Here is a 7,295-nt window from a genome sequence, read left to right on the forward strand (position 1 = left end):
ATGGCAGCGAGCTCGGGGCGGGCTCTGCGCACGGCCCCGCCTCGCCCCGCGCTCTCGGCGCCCCCGGGCTGCGTGAGGGGAAAGCCGGAGATGAGGAACAGCCCCGGCACGGGCCCGGCCCGAGCCGGGATTGAGCTGCCCACACAAACAAACTTCTCCGCGCCTCCCGCCACGGCTTTCCCGGCCCTGCGCCTCCCGTGCCTCCGCCTCTGCGGGAAGCCCAGGAGCCTCACTTCTCCTGCCCCTCGTTAGTGCATCAGAGCTTCGCTTTGATTTCCCCCGAAAAGGGAAACCTGCCCCAAGCCCTGTGGGTGGGTGGGGCAGGGGAGAGATTTCTGGCAGAAAACTCCAAAGACTCGGAGCAGGAGAAGGAGAAGTGAGTGCAGAGCCTTAAATGCAGCTTTCCCCACGGCTCCCTGCTCCCAGCTGCACCTCCTCCCCCGGCAGGGCAGGAGACAGGGAATGGGGCCATGCTCAGCTCATCCCCCGGGGCTTCTCCCTCTGCTCAGGGACAGGAGTCGTTCCCTGCTGCACCCTGCGCTCTCTCCCGGCCGAGACTTCTCCAGGAACTTCTCGGAGCGGAGTCCATCCCCTGGGCACAGCCCCCTCCGAGTGCTGCAGCGTGGGTCACTGTGCCACGGGCTCAGTCCTGCCAGGACAGGCTGCTCCAGCGGGGCCCCTCTGCCCGCGGGCTCACAGCCTCCTCTCGGGCATCGCCGAGCTCCAGCCCGGCTCCTCCAGGGGCTGCAGGGGATCCCTGCATCCCCATGGACCTGCAGGGGATCTCTGCATCCCCATGGACCTGCAGGGGGATCTCTGCATCCCCATGGACCTGCAGGGGATCTCTGCATCCCCATTGTAATATATGTTATGGAATAATTCGTGCTTATGTAAATTATACATCAAGTCAGTTGTGCTTGTAGAAAAAGATTCTTAAAGTTTTATATGACCAGTGGCTGCAGCTGGGGCTGGAGAAACCACAGTTGGCAGAGAAAGAAAGACCTAATTTACAAATGAAAAAAGGTAGCTGGGTGCAGAGATGGGCTCTTTCCGGGGACAATCCAGGAGACACCCAACGTTTAACCCCTGGTCTGCCGGGGAGCCAGGAAACCAGGCACACGGGCACCCCGCCCTTGCAGCTGCTGAGGAGGCTGCTGGGCTGTGCTTCAGCAGAGGAGATGGAATGTGGCTTACCACTCTGTCCTTCTCTAAAAACGGAGAATGGGTCAGGAGGTTTGGGCTCTGAGCACACAGCAGCCTGGCCCAGGCACAGGCCGTGGTGGGACAGGGGCACAGGAGCCTTCTGTGACTGACCGTGGCTCTCTGGTTTCTCTCTGCAGGCTGCCAGCTCCTCATGCCATGGAAACGGCCCCAGTCGGCCTGCCGGTCTGGGAGGGCTGGAGGGCTGTGGGTACTCATTTGCTGTCAAAAATAAATTGTGGTTTTTTGTCATTGTCATTGTCATCATCAGAACATTTCTTTCATCCTTTTCCAAGTTTTTGGCCCCTCCAGGGTAATATTTTTGTGTCCTTCCTCAGACAGTTGATGGCATTTGGCAGGGGGGGTTTAGCAATGTGAAAAGTTCAACAACAGCTCCAGTTGCCAACTGCAGCAGCCCCTTCAGGAGCCCTGAGCTACCAGCGAGGTCCACGTGTGCCTTGCAAAAGGGAGTGGTTTGCAGCGATGGGGTTGGTGCCCTGCTGCAAAAGCTGGGAGCAGATCAGAAGTGGCAAAATGCCATTTTGGCTCAACCCCCACCCAGGTTCTTTATCTTTTCCCTCTGCTCGGTGATAGGCAGACAGGGCTGGATCCAGCGAGGTTCAAGTTCTGGGTTCTCCCTGGCATCAAAGGGATCAACTAAACTCTTGTATGCAGTGACTGCAATAGGGCTACTGAAGGAAAAAAGGGAATGTCATGAGATGGGGAATCCTTCTTGTCTCCTTTGTCTCCCCAGGAGCCCCTTGGAAAGGGAAATACCCACTGGGTTTATCTGACTCCTTCCCAGCCAGCCTTTCCCTTGCTCCCGGGTCTCATTTGCTCCGCAGGATTCACCAGCTCGCTCAGCTCAGAGGAGCTCTCAGAGGAGAAAACGCTGCCTGGCGTGGGGCTGCCTGATCCCTGTCTCACCTTGATTCCATTTGCCCCCTCCCTGCCCCATCCAAGAGACCGAAGGATCCCCCACAGCCCCACGGTCCTGCAGCAGATCCCGGCACGTTCCCTGCTCCGCTCCTTGGTGCCCTGGGAGGCTCCAGAGCCCTCCCTGTGTGTGGGACAGCGGCTGCAGCACCGCTGCGCCCGCGGGCGAGCAGCGCCCAGGAGCAGCTGCGCCAGCTCCGAGCCTGAAGGGAATCCTCAGCGCACACAAATGACAGCTGGCACTTCAGGGGCTGGCAGGAGAAGCTCAACCCATCTGCTCGCTGCCCTTCCCAGCCATGGCCACGCTGGTGCAATTGGAAGAGTCGCCCCTGCCCAGGAAGCTCTCAGGTCGAAGAGAGGAGCAAAAGCCACGGGTTTCTGAGGTGTTAGCTGCCACTGCCTCTGGTTTTCCTTCCAATTCCTAAGGGGTTTTGACTGGTTTTACCATTTCAACACTTTCTGTGTAGAATGCTTATTTTATGATTGGCTTTTCACAAATGTTGCAATGAATATTATATGTGTAATGTTAGAAAGTTATGCTGTATTCATTCTCTTAAGTAGTGTGTTTAATAGAGTTTTAGGTAACAACATAATATTAAAATAGAAACTCTGCGATGTAGGATTTTTTTACTTGCCCAAGCAAGAGATGAGATAATCAATAAACTCTTCACACAGGGATGGCGGTGACTTGGGGCACATAGAGTTACAACCTCCTTATCAGAAAAGACAAACATTCTTCCATCTTGTCTCCATCTTTATGGAAGCACCAGGATTAAGGGAAAGAAGTTGACAAAATCCAGAAAAGTTCCTAATTTGCAAGTAATTTATGCATCATGTATGAGATACATGAATATGCAATAGGCTATTGCTTTTAAGGTTATTCCTTTGTTCACAAGGCATGCTTGTCCTGGCTTAAGTGTCAGAGAGCATCTGGACGTCTATAATTTTTTGCTTTTTATTGTCTTGTAATTGTCCTAACTCTAAATTTGATTACTCTAATTGTGTTACTATTTTTATAACCATTTTATTATTATTAAACATTTAAAATTTTAAAAACCAAGTGATTGGCGTTTTTCACAACGTTCCAGGCTCCCGGGGACCCCCTTATCGGTATGTCCGACCCCGCAGGCTGCAGAGGGTCCCCCCGCTCCGGTGCCGCCCTTCTCCGCTCCCCAGCCCCGCCCCGCCGGTACCGGGCGATCCCCGGTGGCTCCGGGCTGATGATGCAGCGCCTGCCCCGGGCAGCCCAACCCCACCGCGGGAGGGTCCCACGCATCCCCGGCCCAGCGCCGGGGCTCTGCCGGCAGCCAGCACCGGGACCCCAAAATTCTGCTGTCCCGGGGCCACCGAGCGGGCACCCGGCCCTTGGCCCTGTCATAGATACATATTATAATATTGGCTTTTTGCAAATATTCCATTGGATTTTATATATGTGGTGTTACAATAACTTTGTTACATAGTTTTTATTTCTGTTGTTCATTGATTACGCTCAGACATACTAGTGCCATAGCTGATAGAAGCATGCTTGTGTTAAAATTCCTGCTTGGATGGGATAACATCCAGTGAGCACAGGATGAGGACACCTGTACAGATCTGCCAACCATCAGCACTCACCGTCTGAAGGCAGTGTGGGCCGGGGCCAAAACTGAAGAGGATGATAAAAAAGGACCAAAACCACAACCAAGGAATACACATGCCCTAAAAAGGTGGAACCGAGGAGGAGCCATGCTGAACAGTTCTTGGAATATGCAAACTAGCTTGGGAAAAAGTTTACTATGCATAAGGGACTATGAATATGCAACAGGCTGGTGTAAGGGAAAAGGTATTCAAGGGGTATCTCCGGAGATAACCGTGTGCTCTTGGCTCAGTGCCGAGATGCACCCGGCCGCAACAACCTTTGCTCTATGGCCCTTGTCTCCTCTTGTCCTGTATTAAACTTTTTAAATGTTCCCAGGGCAGTGAAGGTGTTTTTCCCAGCCCCGAGCAGAGAGCTCTGCCCGGCGGCTCCCGGGAAAGGCGGCGGCGCTCGGCAGCGGCCCCGGCCCGCCCGGCCCGCGGGAATTCCCCGCAGCGGGACAAAATCCTGCCCCGAAGGAGCGCTCGGAACGCCGCCTGCGGCTCCTCCGTGCCCCGCAGGTGCCGCAGCTGCCCCGCTGCGGCAGGCGCGGCTCTGGAGCAGGGAGGTTCTGCGGGACCCCCGGGCTGTGCCCCCTCCCGGGCCGTGCCCCGGGGCTGATGCTCGGCCCGGGCTCTCTCGCTGTCCCGGCTCCCGCAGGCTCCCGGCGGGAGCGGCACCGCCCGCCCGGCGCCGCAGGGCCGAGCCCTGCCCAGCAAAGGCTCCGTGTCCACGGCCGGGCCCTGCCGGGGCTGCGGCCGCTGCCCGGCCCGGCACAACCCGCAGCGCCCGGCGCGGCTCCCTCCAGCCGGGCACTGCGGCTCCAACCAGGCGGAATATTCAGCGCACGGAATCTCTGTCAGCGCTGCTCACATTGCAAAACCAGCTGCTGCCGAGGCAATCCCAGCTCCCACTGAAGCCTCCCACCCAAAATGCTGCCTTCAGCTCGGACACACCGGTAAGAAACCCAAGAGCAAACTGGAAACTGATTAGAGAATCTTGCACAATCACATCCAAGAACATTTTGTTACAAAATCACAAATATTAACAGAAGCTGAGAAAGTCAACAATGTTAGAAAACAAGCTTCCAACAATGGGACTCAAAGAGCTAAGGGCATGCGTTTGAATGGAATGAGCCCCTCTCTTTCTGACATGTGAGCAATGCCATGGAATTTCCCAAACTAGAGAAATAGGGAGGCCTGGCAGCAGCAGCTTCACACACAGACACAGCAATGACACAGAACAGGGCAGGGCAAGAGGCTGACAAAACTCTAACCGCTACTTGCAATGAAGTACCTTTGTTTCCAGTTCTAATCTAGCCACTATTAATATAGAGTCCAAAAGACTAAAAATACTAGTAATAATAATAACAACTGTACCATTAATAGCAAAAATAGAGGTAATAGAAATGATAAGAGTTAATAGTGGTAATAAAAACTCTACCATACTTATACCAGGTTTGCATGGCCAGGTTTTGGTAAGGCAGGGCATCTAGGAGCAGCTTCTGTGAGAGCAGCTGCTCCTCCATGTCCCACAGAGTCAATTCCAGCTTGCTCCAGGACAGACTGGCTGCTGGACAAGGCTGGCCCTGTTAGAAATGGTGGTAACGCCTTTGGGATAAGAGATTTAAGAAAAAGAAAATGGGTGATGCTGGAGTTGTGACTGTGAGCAGGGAGGAGCAGGGTGAGGACCTGTGAGAGGAACAGCTCTGCACATCCCCAGGGCAGGGCAGGGCAGGAGGGGCAGGAGCTGCTCCAGCTGCTGGAGCTGATTGCCCTGAGATTCCCTGGTCAGTCCCTGGGGAGGCAGCTGGGCCCTGCAGCCCATGGAGGGCACCGAGGGCAGAGATGCACCTGCAGCGCCTGGAGGAGCCCGTGCTGGAGCAGGGGGATGCCTGAGCGGAGGCTGTGACCCCATGAGAAACCTGTGCTGGAGCAGGGACCTGGCAGGGACCTGCAAACCCCTGGAGAGGAGCCCACGCTGGAGCAGGGCCCTGCCAGGACTTGTGAGCCCATGGAGGAGCGAGCCACGCTGCAGCAGCTTGTGGAGAACTGCTGTCCGTGGGATGAACTCACCGTGGAGAAGTTCATGGAGAAGTGTCTCCAGAAGGGACCCCTGGCACAGCAGGGCAATGACTCCTCCCCCCGAGCAGCAGGAGAAACAACAGGGGATGAACTGACCAGAGCCCCCATTCCCTGTCTCCCTGCACCCACTGGGGGGTGAGGTAGAGCTGGGAAGGAGGGAGGAAAGGGCAGAAGGTGTTTTTAAAGCTTTGTTTTACTTCTCACTATCCTGCCCTGATCCAGATAGCAAAAATTCCATTAATATCTCCAATTTTGAAAATTTTTTGCCCATGATCGCATTTGCTGAGTGATCTGTCGCAGTCCTTAGCTCTACCCATGAAGCCTTCATTCTGTTTTCTCCCTCCTGTCCATCTCTGGAGGGGAGTGAGAGAGCAGCTTTGGTGGGTGCCTGACATCCAGCCAGGGTGAACAGCCAACACTTCCTTTCCTTCATTCATTCTTTCTTTCCAGAGGTCACTGTGAAGGGGTTGAGTGGGGCTTTGACGGAGGGAGTGAAGGTGGTGGGGAATGGTGGAGACAGGAGCCACAGGGACATGGGACAGGCATCAGAGGGGCCTGGGCAGCTGGCAGGGGGCACGGACTGTCCCCTGGCCCAGCAGCAGGGGACAGGGGGCACGGCCTGTCCCCTGGCCCAGCAGCAGGGGACAGGGGGCACGGTCTGTCCCTTGGCCCAGCAGCAGGGGACAGGGGGCACGGCCTGTCCCCCTGGCCCAGCAGCAGGGGACAGGGGGCACGGCCTGTCCCCCTGGCCCAGCAGCAGCCCCGTGCCCTGCCCAAGGCGCTCCCAGCAGGGGCTGGGCCCCAGAGGCAGGGGGAGACCCCAGTCCCAGGGCAGCGTTTCTGCCCCGTCCCCTGTCCAGCCCAGCCTGCCCTGTGTGCGCAGTGACCGCTGGCACGGGCTGCCCTGGACACTGTGACCTGCTGGGGACACTGAGAGCTGCCCCGCTGTGACACTGCCCTTGGGATTGCACAGGCACCAAACAAACCCCAGCCAGCACTGCCCCTTGTCATGTCCCAGGCACCGGAGAGCATCAGAGCCAGCCCCGCTCCTGGTGATGTCCCAGGCACCAGAGCACATCCCAGCCCCGCTCCTGGTGATGTCCCAGGCACCAGGGCACATCCCAGCCCCGCTCCTGGTGATGTCCCAGGCCCCACAAGTGTCCCAGGTGTGGGAAGAACTCATCACACAGCTCAGCCTTGACCCCAAACCAGCAGAGGCACCACGAAGGGCAGCCCTGCGAGTGCCCCAGTGTGGGAAGAGCTCCGTGCGCTGCTCCAGCTCCATGCCCCACGGGAGGATCTGTGCTGGATGATCCCCAGTGAGCCCCGGTGGGCAGAGCCCTGGTGACCCGTGGTGCTGCTGATCCATGTTGGGAAGACACCCGGCTGGGGGGATCCACATCCTCCTGGCTCCCCGTGGCCTGGATTTTCTTTTCATTTCTCTTTGCCCTTTCAAAACT

The sequence above is a fragment of the Lonchura striata genome, chromosome 5 (assembly GCF_050655825.1).
Source record: "Lonchura striata isolate lonStrDom1 chromosome 5, ASM5065582v1, whole genome shotgun sequence".
Taxonomy (NCBI): domain Eukaryota; kingdom Metazoa; phylum Chordata; class Aves; order Passeriformes; family Estrildidae; genus Lonchura; species Lonchura striata.